Source organism: Telopea speciosissima, chromosome 1 (assembly GCF_018873765.1).
Source record: "Telopea speciosissima isolate NSW1024214 ecotype Mountain lineage chromosome 1, Tspe_v1, whole genome shotgun sequence".
In the NCBI taxonomy this organism is placed as follows: domain Eukaryota; kingdom Viridiplantae; phylum Streptophyta; class Magnoliopsida; order Proteales; family Proteaceae; genus Telopea; species Telopea speciosissima.
In genome coordinates this window covers 8,113,761-8,138,326 of record NC_057916.1, presented here as the reverse complement: position 1 = coordinate 8,138,326, position 24,566 = coordinate 8,113,761, and the positions used below count along the sequence as shown (strand labels likewise).

Genomic DNA, 24,566 nt, shown 5'->3' with positions numbered 1-24,566 from the left:
ACCAATAAAAATTAAAATATTCCATATTACAGAAATTGAACTTCTATTTCTACAAATACACGCATGCACACAATGCAGGAACATGTACATGTAAACAGGCATGAGAGCTCTGATAGGCAAGGAAGAAATGGACCATTCAACTTCAGGTTGTAAAATTCTTCTGGTTAATTCCTCCAGGTCTGAAGACAGTTCAGGAGCCCAATTTTATAGTTAAGAGCATGCAAAGCAGTTTCAAGGGTTTCACAATAAGCTGCCTAAAAAACAAACCAGGGTACCTTCTTTTGGTTGCCTTCTAAGCATCTAAAGCACTGATCGGTTGCGTCATAGCCCTGGATGAAACCCTGAATGAAAAATAGAATTAGACTCCAGGACCCAAGTGTTGGATAAATGAAAAAAATGCAATATCCAAGTATCCACTAAATATTGGAAAGATGAAATCCAATGTAAGACGGAAGCTATCTGAAAGGAAAAGATTTTGTCAAGTCTATCTTTTCCAAAAGCCATAGGAACACTTTTCACAACCTCATTGAGTTTAATTTAGTAAATAGCATTGCTGTGAATTTTCTAATGCACTAAAGCCTGCAAAAGGGTGCAGCACACTGTTTTCAAACTTCAAAAAAAAATTTCAAGGGGGGATAAATGTGATAAATCTTCTCAAAGGCCATCATTAAGAATGATTACAAGAGATGTAAATGCCTTTGGCAAGTTGTCTTACAATAGAAACAGAAGCCATCCCACTGAAAGAACAGTCATGTAGGAAGGTCTTCAGACCAAACATCATCTTCTTCGCATTTCATCCACGCCAATAACACTGTGTCGGTCTTCTTAGGCAATCACAGAGAGATAAAGACAGAGAAATGCCCAATGATTAGAGAGCTAAAAATAAATTGAGATCATAATGTACATGTATCTAGCTCAACAGCATTTCTGCGGCCATAAAATCAGCATCTTTGGTCACTTGCCTGTGATGAATGAATGCCTCAATGCTTGAGATACTGTCATTTTCTTCTCTGGATCTAAGACAAATATTTTTTCTAGAAGATCTTAGAAATTCGCCAACATCTTCGGATCCTCACTAGGGGAGCTTGTAATTAAGGAACCAATGTCTTTTTGCTTAATATTGAGCAGCAGCCTCTTCACAGTCTGCAGACATAGTTTACAAGGCTAAATTAAAATGAGGGCAATGATGCTTCCCCTTTTTTTTTCTTTTTTTACTTTTTGGCCGGGGGGGGGGGGAGAAGAGGGTGGTTGCAGTAGTACGAAAAACAATAGCAACAGTCACTGAAACATAATCACTGCAGATTTCATTGACAAGTAACTTCTCACCTTCTTTGCAATAGGATCTTCTTCAGTAGCATGAAAATTCAAATCCTGGTCAAATTACTGATTGGTAATTTCACCCTGTAGAAAAAGCAAGAGATGTTGAAATCAGCACAAGCAATAAACATAAGAATCATAACATAGTATTTCCATTCAATAACCTAAAATAATAAGCTAAAGATATTGATGACCACGGAAACAAAGCTGCAAAAAATAAAGGGTTTAAACACCCCTCGTGAGGGTTGCAGGGAATCCGAAGAAAACAAACCTTGCGGAGCATCTTCTTTGGAAAAGATCCCTTCAACTCCATGTGGAGACGCAACATGTCATTGTTTGATGGGCCCGGAAAAAGGACTTTCCCCAAATAAAGCTCATATAAACAGCAACCAACAGACCATATATCGATGGGATGAACCAAGAAATGCAGCATGAAAAGAAAATTTACATATTTTACTGACAGAAACCAATAAAAAAAAACAATATCTCAACAAACACATAACACCCCCCCCCCCAAAAAAAAAATCAAGGGATATGAAACAAAGAACTTACTTATTTCAGGAGCTCGGTAAAAGCGGCTCACAAGATATGGTGTGATCTCATTTTTTCCGGCAAACATGGCATCACCAAAATCACAAAGCTTCAACACATTTTTTGTCTCATTTACCTGAACAGGACAACATACATATGTTAGAAAGTCATAAAAGAAACCACCCCAGTAATGGAAGAATAATTTAAACTCACCAGCATATTATCTGGCTTTATGTCAGAATGCAGGACTCCACAGTTCCACAGATGCTTATGCAATAAAAAGCTGTTTGGCATATTCTCTTACAGAGACCAGATTAAGGCCAATATTACGACAAAACTTCTTTAGTACCTCATGAAGATTCATATGAAGAGATTCAAAAACCAAACAAAGATGATTTCGGTACTTGAAACTTGAGAAAAATCGAACACAATGGCGTCTATTCTCAGGATCTGCACCAGCTAATTTCTTCAATATTATCAGCTCTTCTAAACCTGCCTTGTACCTGTGCATTGAAATACAGTCAACGGTAACTCGCACTATCCAGTTAAAATCAATATTTAGGTTGAACTACATCAATCTGAGGGCAAAAAGAGTAACATCAACTCACATAGTGTCATTATTGCGTATGATTTTTATAGCCACCTCTTCAGGATCACCCTTCCCAGCCTTGAGGTCCTTTGCATGAACTACTGTCGAAAAAATGCCTTTCCCATGGGCTGCAGTAACTTCATACCTACTGTCAAGTATTTCTCCAAATCGATAGCCTGCACAGAGAATATGTGAATACCATGAAGAGAAGATAACAAAGTACAATTCCTGCAAAAGATAGGTCAACCCAAAATCCAGTTGATACCAAAGAGACATAATAGTTCTTTTGCTTGCATATGATAATAGAAAACAAAGAAAGGTTTGAAAGGATAGAGAGAGAGAGAGAGAGAGAGCAACCATTGCATCTGATAAATGAAGTATAATACAAGTGGGAGTAAAATAACTCCACTACCACATTTTTTTTTTTTTGTGAATAAAAAAATATATTACCAAAGCTCAGGGGGGCGAGAGGAGAAAAGGGGGGAGGGGAATATACAACAAGGGAGAGAGAGAGGGGGGACCCAAGACCCAACTAAGAGCGGGAATGGGAAAGCAAAAGAGTACTATCTAAACCCCAGGATACAACAATATGCCTGTTCCTTGGGGTATCCAAAAAAGCCTTTTGAGTAACAACAATAAGCTTAGAGGAGACATCCCAAAAGATGGCTTTTTAAATCAAGTCAAAAGAGCGAGAGTTGGAAGTCCATCTCCTCAGGTTCCTCTCCATTCAAATGTGATAGAGGGTAGCACCAAACACAAGCTTGCCTACAGTGTCGCAGATAGAACAGCCAGGGAAAATCATGATAAGCCAGAGCCATTCTCGAGCGAAGGGAAGGTGTCTTCTACTGCAAATCCAGATGAATGACAGGGCTTTTTTCCAGATGGTAGAGGTGAAGGGACAGGCGAAAAAAAATGATCAATGTCTTCGGTACCATTCCAACAAAAAATGCAGGAAGAGGGCACCGGGATTTTCCACATTATTATACATTTTATAGCAAAAACCAAAAAAATGACAACCCACCCAGGGATAAATAACAAGAAATTTTATAAAGACCCAACAAGAGCAAAGCAGAATAACCCAAAAAATTTAAAATAAAAAAGATAAAACAACAAAGGAATAGCAATTCCATAGACATCTCAGTCCTAGATATTCCATTTTCTGTTCAGTAAATCATTGCAGCTTCACCAGCCCACACCCTTGTAAGGATCAGAAGATGTAATTTTGCAAGAGTCAAGAGCGGAAAAAAGGGCAGAGTGGTCAATTTCCGGATATTCCAGATCAATTTTTTTTTAAGGCAGTACACAAGGCTTTTCCATAGGTCTGACAGACTATGTCAGGTCAAAGAGGTTTCTTATAGGGCAACTGAACTAGATACCTGATTGAGTTTACTTTTGAACTACAAAATCACCGTACTATAATACCCAGCTTTTTTTATTTAAATAAGTTGCAATACCAAGCAAATTTTTAGAAGTTTAGCATAAGTATGCAATTCCCTTTAAAATTAGCACAGTATGTTCATTTGCAATCAAATTTAAGTTTCATCAAGTTTAATTTGCTCGATGCGATAGTGTCGGGTTGTTTAATGGCTCAGATGTTAATTTGGAATCAGATTTAAGTTTCATCCACTTTAATTTGTTATTCATATTAAAGTGCTGGGTTGTCTAAGTGTTAACTGTTGTATTTGACTCCTAAATCCAGAGTTGTACTCATTTTTTTAACATGATAAAACTCCAAAACTAAGCAACTCCCTAAGAGGTCTTTACCTAATTTCTTTAGCTAGTTACTAAAAAATACTATTGCTTTATTGATTGATTATCTCTACATATGGTTCACCAGTGAAACCTCTTTCAATCTCACAATGTCACAATAAATTACAAAGTTATAAGAAAAAAAGATGATATCATATAAAAGAAATATTCTGTCAATCGCTGGATTACAATACATCGGTATGGAAAGCATCCATGAATGCCAAAACACATTTCTCTAACTGCAGTCGCAGGCCATCACTAGAAACCCAAACATACTGCTCATGTGGTGCATGTACAAATTACAAGAAAAAGGAGAGAACATGGGACTATCATCTGGTCCAAAGTGGCTTCAGTAAAACATGCTATCTCAGGCAGGACAAACCATATACTTCATTTAGTTTTTCAAATCAGTTTTCTATTATACACGATTTTCCAGAAACCTAGTTCAGCTTTCTATTATCTACATTAAATGTTCAGCAAACAAATAAGAAAGCCAACACTTTGAATGTGAGAATGCAAGAGCTTAATGCAATTAGAGGGGAGAGGAAATAGAACGACATCTACAGTTTTATGAACTCCAGCAGGTCTCTCTCCAAAAATATCATCACAGAACATATCTGCTGATCTCTCACTCTGCACAAATTGGTGAAATTGTGACTATGAAGCAGTGGAAATCAACATCTTAAAGTAATCGCAGTTATTACATCCAGGCTCAAAAAATTAAAAATAAACCACCCAACGTCACATAAGGAATCAAAAGAACCATGGTAGACAAGCTTGGGGTTGATTCGTGCAAATCATGCTTACCCACGTATGCAAGAAATTTAAAAAATATCTAATTGTTAATTGGACATCTACAAACCTTTGGAGTCCCATCCCCTAAACCCCAACACCAGAAGTGCTCTCATGTGACAAAGTTCCATTACGTGAAGGTGATTTCCATAATGAAAATGTAGTCTCAGGACTATCATTCCTACCATCAGAAGCGACAGATGTAGAATTAACCGCTTTTGGAGGAAGTTTCTGTTCTGCTGCCTTGTCGATATTGAGAGAACCATTCTCTGACCCAAAGCATTTATGGTTTAGTATGAACAATGAATAAAGGCCACAAAGAAAGTAGTCATAAACTAAAAATAAAACTCCAAAACATCAAAATATAGAAAACACAATTAGCTTGGAAGTGGACGACACCTTTACTTCAGGCTTGACCATGAGGTACAACCTGCTTTTGTGACTGTTGTTGCTGTTGTTTATATTTTTCTAGTATGGATTGCCTTCTTTTCCTGCTCTCCTCCTTAATTCTGTCAACATCCTCCTCTTCTTGTTCTGCTAGTTGTAATGAAACCCTATCTTCACAATCTTCTTCTACCTGTTCATCTCTAAAACCAGAGAGCAGCATATAAGATAAATTTGAAGTAAGCTAGGATACATCCGGTGATTATATGACATTGTATACCTCAGTGGTTTCTTTTCATGCCTTTCCAGATCATCATCCACGATGCTAGGCACCTTTACTGGATCTTTTTTTCATTTCCTATAGTGGTAATCTGGTTCATCTTTCAAATGCCTGGAATCTTTCGACCTATCTCGACCACCATATGCATCATTATGACCATCATATAGATGTCTGCCCACCCAACCACTCTCAGTCTCCCTACCTCTATCTTTATCCCGAACTCTTTCCCTCTCCCTTTCCTTCTCCCCTCCCACTTCCTATTCCTGTACCTATCTCTCTCCCTATCCCTGTCCCGATCCTTCTCCTTCTCTCTCTCTCTCTTCCAAAAATAATTATGCAAAACTCAGACAAAGAACAGGACTAAGATTTAAATCCCAAAATCCAAAGCCAAAGAGGCATACATATGAAGGTTCAACCCAATTATTTGTTTCACAATATGATCTACCTGGCTTCAAGCTCTGAGATTTCACAAGCAATAACTGCTCCCTTTCAGAAGCAGCTGTTTCAATCTGTCAATTGAGAAGATATAGAACAATTTACACTTAACTTGTCGTCAAATGAGACATACATAAAGAGAACTATAACACAGAATTAATATCAGAAAGGAAGAATTGAACAGTTCCATCATGCTTCAGAGCATATAGAGAGCATTGGAAAATAACATTTCGCATAGAGATGCTATTGAGACCTAATAGAATAGGCAAACATATGGCATACAATTCTTTTAATAAGAAAAAGAATATTGAGTAAACCAGTGATCGGTTGTTGCTTTAAAGTACTAGTGAGTTTATTAAAGAGAAACAGGCTGATAACAGCATTTTTTCTGATAAGAATAACGATGAAAACTCAGATCATAAATAAAAATAATAATAATAATAAAAAGGGTCAATTACGCGACGACCCCCTGAGGTTTGCCCTAAATACAGTATGACCCCCTGTGTTTTTAAAATATACACTCAGCACCTTTAAGTGGACGGTGTTAAGAATAAAATTTAAATGCCAATTTTGCCCTTCAATTAAAACAGCTCCAAATCCCCCTCTTGGAGACCTTAATAGCCACAAGGAGGTTATGGGATCCGCAGTGGAGGCCTCAAGGTCTGATGCCGCCCTATACCAGCACCGGTGAGTGCTTCGCAAACTCCGGCGACTGTCTAATGAGGATCTCATAGGCCGGAACAGAGAAGGGCCAAGACGCAGCGCCTTTCCTTCCTACAATTGTGGCTCATCAAGAACAGAAACAATGAAACGGAAGTTTCCTTCCTACAATTTACAGATACCCACCTTCCCTTTTCCCTTCACATATTTTCCTCTTCTCTTATCTCTTTCTCTGCATCTTTGTTCTTCTCATTAGATTCATAAGAGTGAAGAGACTCAGAGATTCAGAGATGAGTGATGGTCGTGTTGGGATTGTGGAGAGAGCACTGGGCAGCTTAGGGAAGGGGTTTGATATAACCTCTGATTTCAGATTGAAGTTCTGTAAAGGAAAAGAAAGGTTAGTTTTGATCAATGAAGAAGAGAAGAGAGACCTCACTATTCCAGGATTTGGAGTCCTTAAAGATGTTTCTGTATATCAAATGCGATAAAGGCGATTGGAGGCAGTGTCAATATGATGTTCTTGGATTCAACCAGCAACCAGGTAATGGGTCTTCTATGATTTCTCCCTTATTTCTCACTTAGAGCTGAAAGATTTAAGCTTTCTTCCTTATAGTTCCTGAATCAATTTCCCCAATGATTCATAGATGAATGGAGATTCTTTATTCCCATGAGAACAATTTTATAATTGTGATTGGCCCTTTGAGCTTGCAACCAGGTTTTTCCACCCATCCGGTCAATGTCATTCCTTCCACCCATCCAAACTTGATCCAATCATCCGAAGAACCATACCTGTTCAGATCTGTGGTTGCCTTCAAAAAACCCTGCAGAGAGAATTAACAAACACATTAAAGGAAAAATTCAATCTGTATGAGAAGAAAGGAAAGTAAAGAAATGAAGAAACGAGATAATAACCTGCATCTGAACAGTAATGGAATCAATAAACTTGCAGGGACGAACGAACTTAACGGGACCGAGCAAGAAAGTCCCTTTTGGTATGAAAAGCTTCACAGAGCCTGAAGATCCACATGCTGCTTTCCATGCCGCCGTGAAGGCCTGCGTAAGTTAGAACAAAATTTAGGGTTAAAGATCTCTAAAACTTATCAAGATAAAAAAGAAGAAGAAGAATAAATTATTTATAGAGGAAAAAAGAATGGAACTTGAGCATAATTACTTTGCTATCGTCGTTTCGTCCAGTGCCTTTAGCGCCGAAGCTCTTGACACTGAAAGTGCCAAAGCCCTGCTTCGTCGCTGCAACTCCTTTTTGTCCACCAGTTTTTCTTCCTCCTCCTGCGCCCGCTCTTCATCCGGTAACAATCCAAGTAAAGGAAGTGAAGCAAAGCAAGAAGATAGGGTTGCAAAGGGTGGGGGCAGGCGAGTTTGCAGAAGGAGGAAGAAGATGAAGAAGAAAAAGAAGCAGAGACGATCGTGTGAAGTACAGGCTGCCCAATGAGCAAAATGGTAAGCTCACACCCGATTAGGGGTATATTTGTCATTTTAAGGCATCAATGACCAACACGTCAGCAACTAACGGGAATGATCTAACGGACTGGGTTTGAGTGTAACAAGTAACCTAATTTCAGGGGGTCAAGTGTACATTTTAGAAACACAGGGGATTGTACTATATTTAAGGAAAAACCTCAGGGGGTCGCATGTAGATTACCCAAATAAAAAAACCCCTTACCTAGGGAGTCCACTGAATCATTAGTGGAAGTTAGGAAACCCAAGAATGATGCAGTTGATGCAGCCGTCTACCCCCCTGGTTTCTCTAAACTATCAAATATTGTCAAGGAATCTCTTACCCAAGACCACTAGCCTAAAACATTGTTAGAATCAACCTAGCTTACCACATGAATAGAATTAGGCTTCTTCATTATATTAGCTAAATAGATGTTAATCATTGTTATACGGATACAGCTCCAGCCTTATATTGGTCACATGTGCAAACCAAAAACAGTCAATGGAAAATATTTATATAGAGGAGGTGGCATCAGAGATACATGCCAGCTGTAGTTTCGTACGACTCATATGTGCTTAAGCTAAATAATCACCACGCACAATTTTGCATACATCTTCGAGGCCAACTAAGGATTTTAAACTCAAATCGGTTCTAAAAGCCCTATCAAGTTTCACACAAAGTCTTTGGAATCTTTGCTGGCTTCTTTCCTTTGGAAGGGTAATGAGACTTCCAAATTTCTTCATCCTCTTCCCTGGGTTGCAGTCTGTCTGCCGAAGAATGAAGGAGGCTTGGGCATCAGAAGAATCAAATAAGTAAACTTGGCGGGTATCTGCAAGTTAATCTGGAAGATTGCCTCTAAGCAAAAGAGCATCTGGGTGGACTGGATTTACTCGGGGTACCTTCGGCATGATTCCATTTAGACAGCCTCCCTGTCGGCGGATTCTTCTTGGATTTGGCGCAAAATTTTAGACTCTCGACACCTGGTCAAACATGTCATCAAATCTTAGATTGGGGATGGGCTCTCTTCCTATCTTTGGCTGGATCATTGGCACCCGAGGGGAGTTCTCCTCCCTCTGATTACTCCTCGGACTATTTATGCTTCGGGCCTCCACAGGCTCTCTTTGGTGGCTGACATCCTTCATCAGTTCGGCCGGGCCCCCCCTCCTACTTCCTCTCAGGACCTTGCCTCCATCTGGAATGACCTCCCCTCCATCTCCAGGAGGCCTTTTGAGAATCAAGACTGTGTAAACTGGATGGCAAACAGCCCTCCGCTCTTCTCCTCCAAATCTGCATGGGACATCATTCGGCACAAGGGTCCTCTAGTCGCTTGGAGAAAGTTGCTTTGGTTCAAGCACCATATCCCTAGGCACTGCTTCACTATTTGGAGGATCTTCAACAATTGTCTCCCAACTCAAGCTTTTCTCCGGCACCGCCACATCCCGGTCCCCCCCTCTTGTTGCCTATGCTGGAGCAACATAGAAGACACGGATCACCTCTTCTTTGAGTGCCCTACTGCAACAGCGATATGGAAAGGAATCTTGCTTAAATGTTGGCCTACTCCCAGAAGAATCCTTCCCTTCTCCAGGGAATGGATTTGGATTGACATGACTTTCTCTGGTCGCTCTTTATGTGATACTATTGGGAAGCTTGCTTTTTGTGCTACCTTGAACCACATTTGGATGGAGCATAATATAAGGAAATGGACCTCCAACTCTAGATCTTACCGGTAGATTTGGGATTCCATTTCTTTTGAAATTATGGCGAAGTTATCGTCTGCTCCTCCTTCTTTTTGTACTGACACCCCAAGGAACAGGCTTATTGTTGATTCCTGGGGTCTCTCTTCTATCTCTCTTGTTTCCCCCAGCCCGCAAAGCTGAGGCTCGGGGCCTTTCTTATTTTTTGCTTTGTTGCTCCCCTTTGAGGGCACTGTTTTTCTTTTTTCCTTCTTGGTAATGAATTTCTTATTCACCCAAAAAAAAAGTTTCACACATAAAAAGAAATGCATAAAGATTAGATTAAATGCTTCACTTTGAAATAGCGCAAATTAGAATGTGCACTGCAAGGGAATGACTAAAAAATAACGAAGAGAAAAGAGGAAGAAGGAAGAAATTCAATTGTGGCGGCGATAAAAAAAACCTGGTTGTCCCACCCACCAAGATGAACTTGCAGGGACATGGGAGTCTCCGGCACTTCTCTTGGGATCAGTAGCAAAGAAAACAGAAGTATCAATAAATTCAGCTGCCAAACCCACACCTTCGCTGTAGCCATCGGCGATCTCGTTCGCCCCACCACCATACTGCACATAGTAAGACTTTTGGAAGGCCTTTACTAGCCCTACACCACACATTGCACCCAAGAATTGTGCCACCATGTACATCACAACACGGATTAGTGACACTTTATGGGCTAAGAAAAGACCAAACATCACTGTTGGGTTATTATGCCCTCCTGTACACACACACAACTGTTTCAAGGTAAAAAAGAGAGAGACGAGAGTTATTAATCATTACTTGAAAAAATTCCTTTTTCTTCAATGACTCATTCTTTTTTAAATATAAGAAAGAAGGGATACAGAGAATAACCTAAGCATAGCAATTGAAACAAAAACAAAATAAGGAAAATAAAATTAACCCAATAGAACAAAGTGAAGCAAGGCATTGAAATTGAACAAAACTTACCAATGCAAATGTCAACAAATAATAGTGGGCCTCGCTGTATTGGACTAGGACTTTTATCGAGGTTTTGCCTGATGGAGCACCTATGACCTAGAAAAACAAAAAAGCATTGTTATACACCACAGAATAAAGAGACAACACTAAACCTATGTTTCCTATCAGGAAAAACATGAAACAGTTAAAACTACTAACCAATTCGAACATTAACTGCAACACTGCAACCTCTCATCGCCAGTGCAAAAGCCTCCAGAACCACCAAACCATAGATCATATGTAATGCAGTTTCACAAAAAATAATGAGGGCAAACAGAACAAAGGTTTCTAATTATAATTAAGCCCCCCTCATTCTCTATTGATTCTGATCTTCTAACACCACTTTAACACCTGCTGTTACCACTTTCCACACCCCTGCTCTGTGTCTGTTAGTTCCCATATCAGCCCTGATCACACCCTGCTATTATTAGCCAGAGATATCTGTCCTGTTTTAACCACTGATAGGTTTGATCTAAAGGGTTACTCAACCAAGTTTCAGACTCAACAGCTCTGTAGTTTTGAGTAACAAAATATCCCCCATTCTGTAAATGAGCTTTCGATTTCCTTCATTTCTGTTTTGATCTTCTAATCATATATGCTGTTTCTGTGGCCTACCCAGTTCCTGTAGTCAGTGTTTCTTGTTTCCTAATTAGCCTATTCCGTCCTTTTAGAGCCTTTGCACATTCTGCCCTAATATCAATTTAGGGTTGGGTTTCAGACCATGCACCAGGAGAATTATCCAAAGTGAGCATTTTTCTTAGGTTCCAACTCATATTCCACAGATTTTGGTGAATCTTCTCTACATCATCTTCTCATTAAGAATTTGCTTATCCTCCACAAACAGGCTGATGTAGCCTAGGTGGAATAGATCTCACTTAGGACCAGGTTGTGTAATGGGATTGGCCGAATGGGGCAGATTAGGGTGATTAGGGCACAATTAGGGTTAGGAATGGGAGATTGAGTTAGGGTTTTATTGGGTAATGGTCTGCAGGTTTTTAGGAGTCTGTTAGTATAGGATCTAACTAGGTTTAAATAAGAAATAGAAATTCAGAATATTAGGGTTAGGGTTTTGGGTTTTAGGAATAAAGAGGATAAAGGAATCTAGGGTTTCTAGAGGGAATCAGGCCAAGAGCTTCTGGCCGAGTGTCACAGAGGTAGGGAATAGGGTTCGGCTGAAGTATGGGATGATTTGGATGGCTGGTTAGGGCTGGGCAGTATTTAGGGTTGTTGGGGTATAATGGAGAAGAGAGGAAATTAGAGTTTACTTGTTGAGATGAAGGCTGCAGGTTAGGTCGAGTGAAAGGGCTGCTGTGAGGGATCTGTGGTTAGAAGTTTAATGAAAACTGATGGTCAGATCTGTAGTTACGAAGGAATCCTAGTTAAAATAGGAGTTGCAGATTTAATGGAGATTAGGGTTATGGAAATTGATAGAGGATGTAGGGCTGGGTTAGGGAATAAGAAGGAAACTAGTTAATTGCAGAATTCTGTAACAGCTTACTTGTAATAGAAGAACTTCAATGGCAGCACTCGAAGAGCTTGATTGAAGAAGAAGAAGAACCTCCCGATCTGCGAGATGCAAGGAGTTGCTGGATTTCTCCAACCCTAGCCCTTGATGTAACTCACAAGGGGTCTTGATATGAGACACAAGACAGAGAAGCAGCAGCAGTCATGGCGGCAGCGGCAAGAAGAAACAAAATTTCAAACATAATAGGTGGGGGAGCCTCCCACGATTCTACTTATAATAATAAAGGGGGGCCAAAAAGCCTTACAAATAATCAATCTAGAGCAATCCTAATCAGATTAGGAGTTGGGATTCCTAATCTGAATCCTAATTATAAAACATAAAATAGACTTATACTCTAAATAGGAGTATAAGTGTAAACAACTAAAACAAATAAAATAAAATACTAATCCCTCTAAAATCGTGGAGGGGAACTAAGAAAATAAACCATGAAAAAGACTGTTTTAACCCTAGGCTAAAAGAACAAACAAATAAAAAGGCTCCAATGAAAAATCAAAGAACCGCCAAATCAATCATGGTTTCGGCTTCTGCATCAACTCTCCCCGACTTAGAAACATTCATCTCTGATGAATGGGTGAAATCCACGCGACACTCTAGCAACTTGGGGCTGAGCTGGTTGACTTCATGAAGGGGAGTCCAAGTACCACGCTTGTGTGAAGAAACTCGTCCACGAACCTTGTGATGAGGAGGAAGTAACATGTGGGCAGCAGCTTCAACACTTCCCTGGCAGAATTCTGTTGAAGTTATAACAGTGGGAATATGGTCTTCAAGTCGTGGGACCTTCTCTTCAAAGAACCAAGGGGGCATCACAAAGTCAATGTGTTCAACCTCCATAGGGTCCTCGATATTTATAACCTTCTCATTCAACCCCACCTCTTCAAGAACAGCAACTTGCTTGATACTGTCTCCCTATGAAATGTTCCCAATTACCTTGTCACAATCAACCGCACCATCCATGAGAACTTTAGCAATTGTATGGACACCTTGAGCACCACCATCTAGATCTTCAAGGTGACAGTCTAAGTCTTCATCACTATCAGGGGGTAGTGCTTATATGCCATGCTCATCGTGCTCTTCAGAGGTTTCCTCTGCCTTGGCAGCCACATTAACAGGTCTATGCTTTTGTGGGCAATCTTTGGCATAGTGCTCAAGTTCATTGCAATGGAAACACTTGTGGGGTTCATTGTTGTCCATAGGAGCTTTACCTTTATGATCAGCACGTGGAGGACGGGAAGAACTACCAGCGGAGTAGCCTGATCGAGTAGGACCAGCAGTAGAATTTCCAGTTCGATTGTGACTAGTGGTAGTAGACTTGAATGCTGAAAAAATTTTGACAGTACCCTCAGTGGAAGAATCAAATCCTCTATTCCCAACCAATAATTCTTTAGCCTTCAATGCCTTCTCAAAACAGTCCTTGATGTCCAGAACATCAACAACTCCAATAACTCTAATAATATCAGATCTCAATCCCAACCGGAATCGGGACAACATCTGAGTAGCACTTTCTATTGTGTCAGTGCGAGATGAGAGAGAGTCAAACTTTTGCATGTACTCGGATATAGTCATGTTCCCTTAACGAAGGGAGTTGAATTGATCATGCATCTGAGCGGTGTAGTGTCTTGGTAAGTACTTCTCTTTCAAATCATACTTCATATCCTCCCAGTTGGTAGGTGCTTTCCTTCACGTTCCATGTCCCGCTCTGCCTTGCGCCACCATTCTCGAGCAGAGCCAATTAGTTTAGTGCGTGCCAGTCTCATCTTTCGGTCTACAGGCAAATCATACCAGTCAAAGTAGACATCTAGGGCAGCAAGCCAGTCATAGAATTTGTGTGGATCACCATGCCCATCATACTCTTTCAATTCTAGCTTGACCTTCTGTGTATCGAACCGCCGGTTAGTAGCTTCATCTCCAGTGAAGTAGGACCTCAAATATTCCTCAAAGTTAGGTCTTCGAGGTGCTTCAGTAGTTCTGTCCCTGTCTTCTCTGTAGTCATCTCTGTCATACCTACGTCGATCCCTGTAGTCTCGGTCATGTCTAGACTGATCTCTGTGGTCCCTGTGACGTCTGGGATGATCTCTGTGATGTTCATCCCTTCCCAGAGTTCCATGGACTTCCGAACGGACTTGGAGTCTATCCTCCTCTACGTATAGAGGGTTGTTTACAATAGGCGCAGCTTGCTTTTGTTCCATGGCTGTCATTCGATCACCAAGAACTTGCTGGTCTGTTGAGATCTTCTGCAGCATAGCCATGATTGCAGCAAGGGAATCAGGTTGGGGTGGTCGTGTGGGATCCATAGCAGGGCTGCCATGTTCAGCCATGGCTCTGATACCAATTTGATGTAGCCTAGGTGGAATAGATCTCACTTAGGACCAGGTTGTGTAATGGGATTGGCTGAATGGGGCACAATTAGGGTTAGGAATGGGAGATTGAGTTAGGGTTTTATTGGGTAATGGTCTGCAGGTTTTTAGGAGTCTATTAGTATAGGATCTAACTAGGTTTAAATAAGAAATAGAAATTCAGAATATTAGGGTTAGGGTTTTGGGTTTTAGGAATAAAGAGGATAAAGGAATCTAGGGTTTCTAGAGGGAATCAGGCCAAGAGCTTCTGGCCGCGTGTCACAGAGGTAGGGAATAGGGTTCGGCTGAAGTATGGGATGATTTGGATGGCTGGTTAGGGCTGGGCAGTATTTAGGGTTGTTGGGGTATAATGGAGAAGAGAGGAAATTAGGGTTTAGCTGTTGAGATGAAGGCTGCAGGTTAGGTTGAGTGGAAGGGCTGCTGTGAGGGATCTGTGGTTAGAAGTTTAATGAAAACTGATGGTCAGATCTGTAGTTACGAAGGAATCCTAGTTAAAATAGGAGTTGCAGATTTAATGGAGATTAGGGTTATGGAAATTGATAGAGGATGTAGGGCTGGGTTAGGGAATAAGAAGGAAACTAGTTAATTGCAGAATTCTGTAACAGCTTACTTGTAATAGAAGAACTTCAATGGCAGCACTCGAAGAGCTTGATTGAAGAAGAAGAAGAACCTCCCGATCTGCGAGATGCAAGGAGTTGCGGGATTTCTCCAACCCTAGCCCTTGATATAACTCACAAGGGGTCTTGATATGACACACAAGACAGAGAAGCAGCAGCAGTCATGGCGGCAGCGGCAAGAAGAAACAAAATTTCAAACATAATAGGTGGGGGAGCCTCCCACGATTCTACTATTTATAATAATAAAGGGGGGCCAAAAGGCCTTACAAATAATCAATCTAGAGCAATCCTAATCAGATTAGGAGTTGCGATTCCTAATCTGAATCCTAATTATAAAACATAAAATAGACTTATACTCTAAATAGGAGTATAAGTGTAAACAACTAAAACAAATAAAATAAATACTAATCCCTCTAAAATCGTGGAGGGGAACTAAGAAAATAAACCATGAAAAAGACTGTTTTAACCCTAGGCTAAAAGAACAAACAAATAAAAAGGCTCCAATGAAAAATCAAAGAACAGCCAAATCAATCATGGTTTCGGCTTCTGCATCACAGGCTGGTAATTAGTAGCGAAATATCATATAAAAATAATTGCCATTCAATGAAACCAACAACCATTGGGGTTAGATAAGAATAAAACAGAAAGAAGGTAATCAAACCTTAAGTCTCTGTTTATTGTCCTTGTCCCAAAAATTGAAAGCACCATCAGAACCTGATGTTGCAAAAGTATGGTGTACATGAATAAGGGATACCCACACAAGCTCTGAAAGTATATCAACAACCATTGGGGTTAGATAAGAATAAAACAGAAAGAAGGTAATCAAACCTTAAGTCTCTGTTTATTGTCCTTGTCCCAAAAATTGAAAGTACCATCAGAACCTGATGTTGCAAAAGTATGGTGTACATGAATAAGGGATACCCACACAAGCTCTGAAAGTATATCAAGCAAAAGATAAATCAAACCTCCTCATGAGTCAAAAGTTCAGAAGATATCTATGAGGGATATGATTTGAAGGGAAAAAAGAATATCTGAAACATATGGAACACTTTAATTGGTAACACTAACAATATATATATATATATATTTTTTGGTGAATAAAAAATTATATTACCATAGCCCAAGGGGGGCGAAAAGGAGAAGAGAACCGAAAAAAAAGGGGGGGTGGAATGTACAAAGAGGGGAACACGGGGGGGAGGGGGGAGAGCAGATCCCAGGCCCAATTAAGTGGGGGAGAGGGATCTTAAGAGAACACTATCTAAACCCCAGGACACAACAATATGCCTGTTCCTTGGGGAGTCCAAAACAGCCTTGGTAGGAAGAAAAGTAAGCTTAGTGGAGACATCCCAGAAGATGGCTTTCCAAATCAAGTAAAAAGAGCAAGATTTAGAGGTCCATCTCCTAAGGTTCCTCTCCATCCAAATGTGGTAAAGAGAAGCGCAAAACACAAGCTTGCCAATAGTGTCACAGATCGAGCATCCAGGGTAAGTCATGACCAGCCACAGCCACTCTCGAGCGAAAGGGAGATGTCTCCTACTGCGAGGCCATATAAACGAAAGGGCTTTTTTCCAAATGGTAGAGGTAAAGGGGCATGCAAAAAAAAGGTGGTCAATGTCTTCTGAACCATTCCAACAGAAGATGCAAGATGTGGGGACGTGGCTTCTGCGGTGGGAGAGGAAGGCTTGGGTAGGGAGGCAAAGGTTAAGGGTTCTCCAAGCAAGGAAGCTATGTCGAGGGATGTGGACTTTGAACCAGACTAACTTATGCCATAGGACAGGAGGGGCTTGGGTTCTGACTAGATTCCAGGCAGATCTAAAGCTGAAAAGGCCATTAGTGGAGGGGAGCCAAATAACCTTGTCCGCGTGAGCATGGGGGGAGGGAGGAAGGGTAGGGAGGGAATTCTAGATCAAGGAGAGGGCGAGGAAGGTAGGGAGGGGGGGACCAGGAACCCTGAAAAATGATGGAGGAGAGGGGAGCAAACTTTGGAATGCCGGAGGAATAAATTGTTCTGGCTCCAAAGAAGTTGTAGAGAACACCAAAGGGATGCCAGGGGTCAAGCCAGAGGGAGGTGGAGGATCCATCCATGATGGAGGAGGAGATGGCTCTAAGGGCCAAGGGCGGAGAAGAAGGATCTTGCGCCAGATCCAAGAAGAATCCGCAGGGACGAATACAGTCCAAATGGAGTCATTCTTGAGGAAGTGGGAGTAGACCCAATGGACCCAAATGGAGTCATGCTTAGAGGAGATATTCCAAATAAGCTTCAAAATACCCGCGGTATTGTAATCACGGATTCGGCGAATGCCCAGACCTCCTTCGGATTTTGGGAGGCAGATGGATTTCCAGCTGAGAGGGTGGAGGAATCTGTGGGATTCTTTTCCTTTCCAAAGGAAAGCACAGAAAAGGGCTTCCATAGCTTTGATGGTGGCTTTGGGAAGGGCAAAGATGCTGCACCAATAGATATAAGAAGATTGAAGCACCGATTTGATGCATTCAAGCCTACCCGCATAGGATAGGAGTCTACCCTTCTAGAGCTGAAGAAGCTTGCGAATATTATCAAGCATGGGAGTGCAGTGATGACTAGAGAGCCTAACAGGGATAAGGGGAAGACCCAGGTATTTCATTGGAAGAGAGCCAAAAGAAAAACCAGTGAGACGGAGGAGGTAGTCTCGGTCAAGGGTCGAGACACCAGAGAGGAAGAGTTTGGATTTAAGGAGATTAATGTGGAGACCAGAGAGACTCTCGAAGAGGTTAAGGGAAGCCATGATCTCAAAGATGGAAGAGGGGGAAGCTTTGGAGAAGATCATAAGATCGTCAGCAAAGGCCAAATGGGTGAGGTTCAGATGCTTGCATTTGGGAATTGGGGAGATGAGGTGGAGATCGGCTTGGATGCTCCTAGAAAGGACTTCCAGGGCCAGAGAGAATAGAAAAGGAGAGAGAGGACATTCCTGACGACTACCAACTTTAGATTTGAAAAACCCCGCCGGGGAGCCATTCACAATAACCGAGAAAGAGGGGGTGGATAAGCAGGCATGGACCCAACGAATGAAAGCAGGGGGGAATCCCATCTGGGAGAGCACATCACCGATGAAGTCCCATCTGAGGGAATCAAAAGCTTTGTGAAGGTCAATCTTCATAAGGGCAGCAGGAGAGTGGGATTTTCTGTCAAATCCACGCACAATCTCTGAGCAAAGGATAATATTATCCGCAATGCTTCTACCCTCTATGAAGGTAGATTGGTTGGGGCTGACCAAGGCAGGGATGACAATATATTTTTTTAATTAACATAAATTTTATAAAGAAAGATAATATGGTATAACATGCCTCCAAAAAGGCAAGAGCACAGATAATATACAACAACAAAGAACTACACCCCCGACCCCTATAAAAGCCCACACCTCATAATGGAATGGTATTCCAGTAACAGAATCTCAAAAGTAAAACGCCTTGCTTGGTCAACTAATCAGCCATCTCATTGACCACTCTAGGCTGTCATTGAAAAGAGCATTGCAGGCTAGAGACAAGATGAGGAATGCATCCAACTAAATGTGCAAGTCTCCAAGGTTTCCTGAGTATGATCAACCATACAAGTAACAACATTTACATGATCTCCTTATAAATATGCATGAAACGAAATAATTGAAACAACCAAAACCATGACAAAATGGAGTAATTGTAGGAGGGTGTACCAATAAAAACTATGATTATTCAACTTAAGAATCTATTTATTTCTTCTTGTTTTTTGTAACTTGTAGGAGGTTGTACCAATAAAAATTAAAATATTCCATATTACAGAAATTGAACCTCCATTTCTACACATACACGCACGCACACAATGCAGGAACATGTACATGCACACAGGCATGAGAGCTCTGATAGGCAAGGAAGAAATGGACCATTCAACTTCAGGTTGTAAAATTCTTTTGGTTAATTTCTCCAAGTCTGAAGACAGTTCAGGAGCCCAATTTTATAGTTAAGAGCATGCAAAGTAGTTTCAAGGGTTTCACAAAAACCTCCTTAAAAAACAAACCAGGGTACCTTCTTTTGGTTGCCTTCTAAGCATCTAAAGGACTGATTGGTTGCGTCATAGCCCTGGATGAAACCCTGAATGAAAAATAGAATTAGACTCCAGGACCCAAGTGATGCAGATTCGTCACCGAAATGGGCTTATTTCTTTAGAAATAAGTCTAGGGTTGGGTTATATGTATGTTGGGCCTTTGATCCCATGGGTTTTCTATGTAATATGCCACTTTTCTGGGCCTAAAAGAGGGGTACATAGGTTGCATACGGGATTAGCCCAATATTTAGTCTATTTTTATGTTTTTAATTGAACCAGTTTAAATTGGTCGCATCCAATTGGTTCAATTGGTCTAATTTAAGTGAAGTGATCCTATTGGCTAAGAGGTTCTTATATCCTATTGGCTAATAGGGAATCTTCTTTATTTTAAGTAGTTTAAGTTGTTTTTAAGTCATTAGGACTCTATTTTGAGTCTATTTTAGTTTCCTAGTCAGTTTAAGTTACCTAATAGGTTAGGGATTGGGTTAGGCCTTTCCTTTTTAGAGTAGAAGTCTATTTTTGAGTCTTTTATATAAGGTTGTAAGGGGGCAAAGCCTTGAACACGAATTTGATTAATGAAAAGCTTTTTGTTTGCTGCCATAGCTGCTGCCCTGCTCTGTTGAGTGTTGCTCTGTTGAGTGTGCATCCTTGTGGTTCTATCAAGGTGGAAAGGGACTGGTGGAATCCGGTTGACTCCTTACGCCGTGACGGCTGGGAGGATCTTCTTCAATTCGAAGGTGGTTCTATCCTTCACATCTGTTCAAGCTGCTGCCAGTGGCATCTCCAGTAAGTTTGACACCCAATTTCTTCTTCTAACCCTCTAATCCTTTCCCCCAATTGATCCCCTTTATTTTGTTTGAATCCCATAAACCCTAACTCCATTAAACCCTAGATCTTGCTGCCCAGTTTTACAGAATTTTCAAAACACTTAAAACTCTATAATACCTACATTATTAGAGTCCTATAAACCTGCCTAGCCATACTCCCTAAGCCCCCCTTCCATTATCCAAACCTAAGCCCTAGATTTGACCTAAAACTGCAATTCTGTCCTACTGAAACTGCAGAACCAGCAGCCCCTTTGTTCCTTGTTATTGGTCCTGGTTTAATTGGCTTCTAGTAGGGCTTTACCCTATCTAGAACTACATTACCAAGTGATTTGGATAAATGAAAAAAATGCAATATCCAAGTATCAACTAAATAGTGGAAAGATGAAATCCAATGTAAAATGGAAGCTATCTGAAAGGAAAAGATTCTGTTGAGTCCATCTTTTCCAAAAGCCATAGGAACACTTTTCACAACCTTATTGAGTTTAATTTAGTAACTAGCATTGGTGTGAATTTTCTAATGCACTAAAGCCTGCAAAAGGTTGCAGCACAGTGTTTTCAAACTTCAAACAAAAATTTCAAGGGGGGGGATAAATGTGATAAATCTTCTCAAAGCCCATCATTAAGAATGATTACAAGAGATGTAAACGCCTTTGGCGAGTTGTCTTACAATAGAAACAGAAGCCATCCCACTGAAAGAACAGCCATGTAGGAAGGTCTTCAGAACAAACATCATCTTCTTCGCATTTCATCCACGCCAATAACACTCTGTCAATCCTCTTAGGCAATCACAGAGAAATGCCCAATGATTAGAGAGCTAAAAATAAATTGAGATAATAATGTACATGTATCTAGCTCAACAGCATTTCTGGGGTCATAAAATCAGCATCTTTGGTCACTTCCAAGATCTTAGAAATTCGCCAACATCTTCAGATCCTCACCAGGGGAGCTTGTAATTAAGGAACCAATGTCTTTTTTCTTAATATTGAGAAGCAGCCTCCTCACAGTCTGCAACATAGTTTACAAGGCTAAATTAAAATGAGGGCAATGATGCTTCCCCTTCTTTTTTTTTTTGGGGGGGGGGGAAGAGGGTGGTTGCAGTAGTAGGAAAAACAATAGAAACAGTCACTGAAACATAATCACTACAGATTTCATTGACAAGTAACTTCTCACCTTCTTTGTAACAGGATCTTCTTCAGTAGCATGAAAATTCAAATCCTAGTCAAAATGCTGATTGGTAAATCCACTCAGTAGAAAAAGCAAGAGATGTTGAAATCAGCACAAGCAACAAAAATAAGAATCATAACATAGTATTTCCACTCAATAACCTTAAAATAATAAGCTAGAGATATTGATGACCATGGAAACAAAGATGCAAAAAATAAAGGGTTTAAACACCCCTCGTGAGGGTTGCAGGGAATCTGAAGAAAACAGATAAATGAAGTATAATACAAGTGGGAGTAAAATAACTCCACTCTATTTGATAAATGAAGTATAATACAAGAGGGAGTAAAATAACTCCAGTACCACATTATTATGCATTTTATAGCAAAAATAAAAAAAATGACAACCCACCCAGGGATAAATAACAAGAAATTTTATATAGACCCACCAAGAGCAAAGCAGAATAACCCTAAAAAAGGTAAAACAACAAAGGAATAGCAATTCCATAGACATCTCAGTCCTAGATATTCCATTTTCTGTTCAGTAAATCATTGTAGCTTCACCAACCCACACCCTTGTAAGGATCGGAAGATAAAATTTTGAAAGAGTCAAGAGGGAAAAAACAAAGGGCAGGGTGGTCAATTTCCAGACATTCCAGATCATTTTTTCTTTAAGGCAGTACAAATGGCATTTCCATAGGTCCAATTGACTACGTCAGGTCAAAGAGGTTTTCTTATAGGGCAACTGAACTAGATACCTGATTGAGTTTACTTTTGATCTACAGAATCACCGTACGATAATACATTTAAATAAGTTGCAATACTAAGCAACTTTTTAGAAGTTTAGCATAAGTAAGCAATTCCCTTTAAAATTAGCATAGTATGTTCCTTTGCAATCAAATTTAAGTTTCATCAAGTTTAATTTGCTCAATGCGATAGTGTCGGGTTGTTTAACGGTTCACATGTTAATTTGGAATCAGATTTAAGTTTCATCTACCTTAATTTGTTATTCATATTAAAGTGCAGGGTTGTCCAAGTGTTAACTGTTGTATTTGACTCCTAAATCCAGAGTTGCACTCATTTTTTTAACACAATAAAACTCCCAAACTAGGCAACTCCCTAAGAGGTCTTTACCTATTTTCTTTCGCTAGTTACTAACTATACAATTGCTTTATTGATGGATTTTGTGTTCTATCAATATCTTCGTGAAGATGTGATCACATTCAACCAACTATAGATAAAGTACTAGAAGTCTCTAGATATGGTTCACCAGTGAAACCTTTTTCAATCTCACAAAGTCAAAATAAATAACAAATTTATAAGAAAAATAGAGGATAACATATAAAAGAAATATTCTGTCAATCGCTGGATTACAATACATCGCCATGGAAAGCATCCATGAATGCAGGCCATCACTAAAAACCCATAACATACTGTTCAAGTGGTGCATGAACAAATTACAAGAAAAAAGAGAGAACATGGGTTTATCAGCAGGTTCAAAGTGGCCTCAGTTGAAGATGCTATCTCAGGCAGGACAAACCATATACTTCATTTGGTTATTCAAATCAGTTTTCTATTATACACGATTTTCCAGAAACCTAGTTCAGCTTTTTATTATCTACATTAAATGTTCAGCAAACAAAGAAGAAAACCAACACTTGTGAGAATGCAAGAGCTTAATGCAATTAGAGGGGAGAGGAAATAGAACAACATCTACAGTTTTACGAACTCCCGCAGGTCTCTCTCCGAAAATATCATCACAGAACATATCTGCTGGTCTCTCACTCTACACAAATTGGTGAAATTGTGACTATGAAGCAGTAAAAATTAACATCTTAAAGTAATCGCACTTATTATATCCAGGCTCAAAAAATTAAAAATAAACCATCCAAGGTCACATAAGGAATCAAAAGAACCATTGTAGACAAGCTTGGGGTTGATTCATGCAAATCATGCTTACCCACGTATGCAAGAAATTTAAAAATATCTAATTGTTAATTGGTCATCTACAAACCTTTGGAGTCCCATACCCTAAACCCCCAGCATCAGAAGTGCTCTCATGTGCCAATGTTCTATTACGTGAAGGTGATTTCCATACAGAAAATGTAAGCTCGGGGACATCAGCCTCGCGACTATCATTCCTACCCTTAGAAGTGACAGATGTAGAATTAACCGTTTTTGGAGGAAGTATCTGTTCTGCTGCCTTGTCGACATTGAGAGAACCATTCTCTGATCCAAAGCATTTATGGTTTAGTATGAACAATGAACAAAGGCCACAAAGAAAGCAGTCATAAACTATAAATAAAACTCTGAAACATCAAAACATAGAAAACACAATTAGCTTGCAAGTGGACGACACCTTTAGTTGAGGCTTGACCATGAGGTACAACCTGCTTTTATGACTGCTGTTGCTGTTGTTTATATTTTTCTAGTATGGCTTGCCTTCTTTTCCTGCTCTCCTCCTTAATTCTGTCAACATCCTCCTCTTCTAGTTCCGCTAGTTGATCTTCGTAATCTTCTTCTACCTCTTCATCTCTAAAAGCAGAGAGCAGAATATAAGATAAATTTGAAGTAAGCTAGGATACATCCAATGATTAAATGACATTGTATACCTCAGTGGTTTCTTTTCACGCCTTTCCGGATCATCATCCATGATGTTGAGCACCTTTACTAGATCTTTTTTTCCTTTCTTGTAGTGGTAATCCGGTTCATCTTTCAAATGCCTAGAATCTTTCGACTTATCTCGACCACCATATGCATCAATATGACCATCATATAGATGTCTGCCCATCCAACCACTCTCAGTCTCCCTACCTCTATCTTTATGCCGAACTCTTTCCCTCTAACTTTCCCTCTCCCCCTCCCTATTCCTGTACCTATCTCTCTCCCTGTCCCTATCCCGATCCTTCTCCTTCTCCTTCTCCTTCTCCTTCTCTCTCCCCCTCTCTTCTAAAAATTATTATGAAAAACTCAGACTAAGAACTGGACTAAGATTTAAAACCTAAAATCCAAAGCAAAACAAGAACATTGAGCCCGACATACTAAAATTACATTTTCTTCCACCAAATACAATTATGATAAAAAAAAAAAAATAAATGAAAACTTAAACTTATCCACCTTCCATATTT

At 40.1% G+C, this 24,566-nt stretch overlaps 1 long non-coding RNA gene and 1 pseudogene across 1 annotated transcript; both read right to left on the bottom strand.

Moving 5' to 3' along the window:
• Positions 1–749: 749 nt before the first annotated feature.
• Positions 750–24,247, bottom strand: LOC122654297 (annotated as a pseudogene).
• LOC122659685 lies at positions 11,055–20,982 on the bottom strand. Its single transcript, XR_006332531.1, has 3 exons — positions 20,946–20,982; positions 19,433–19,498; positions 11,055–11,112 (listed from the first exon to the last, which is right to left on the bottom strand). It is a non-coding gene; the product is annotated as an uncharacterized LOC122659685 (long non-coding RNA).
• Positions 24,248–24,566: the final 319 nt, after the last annotated feature.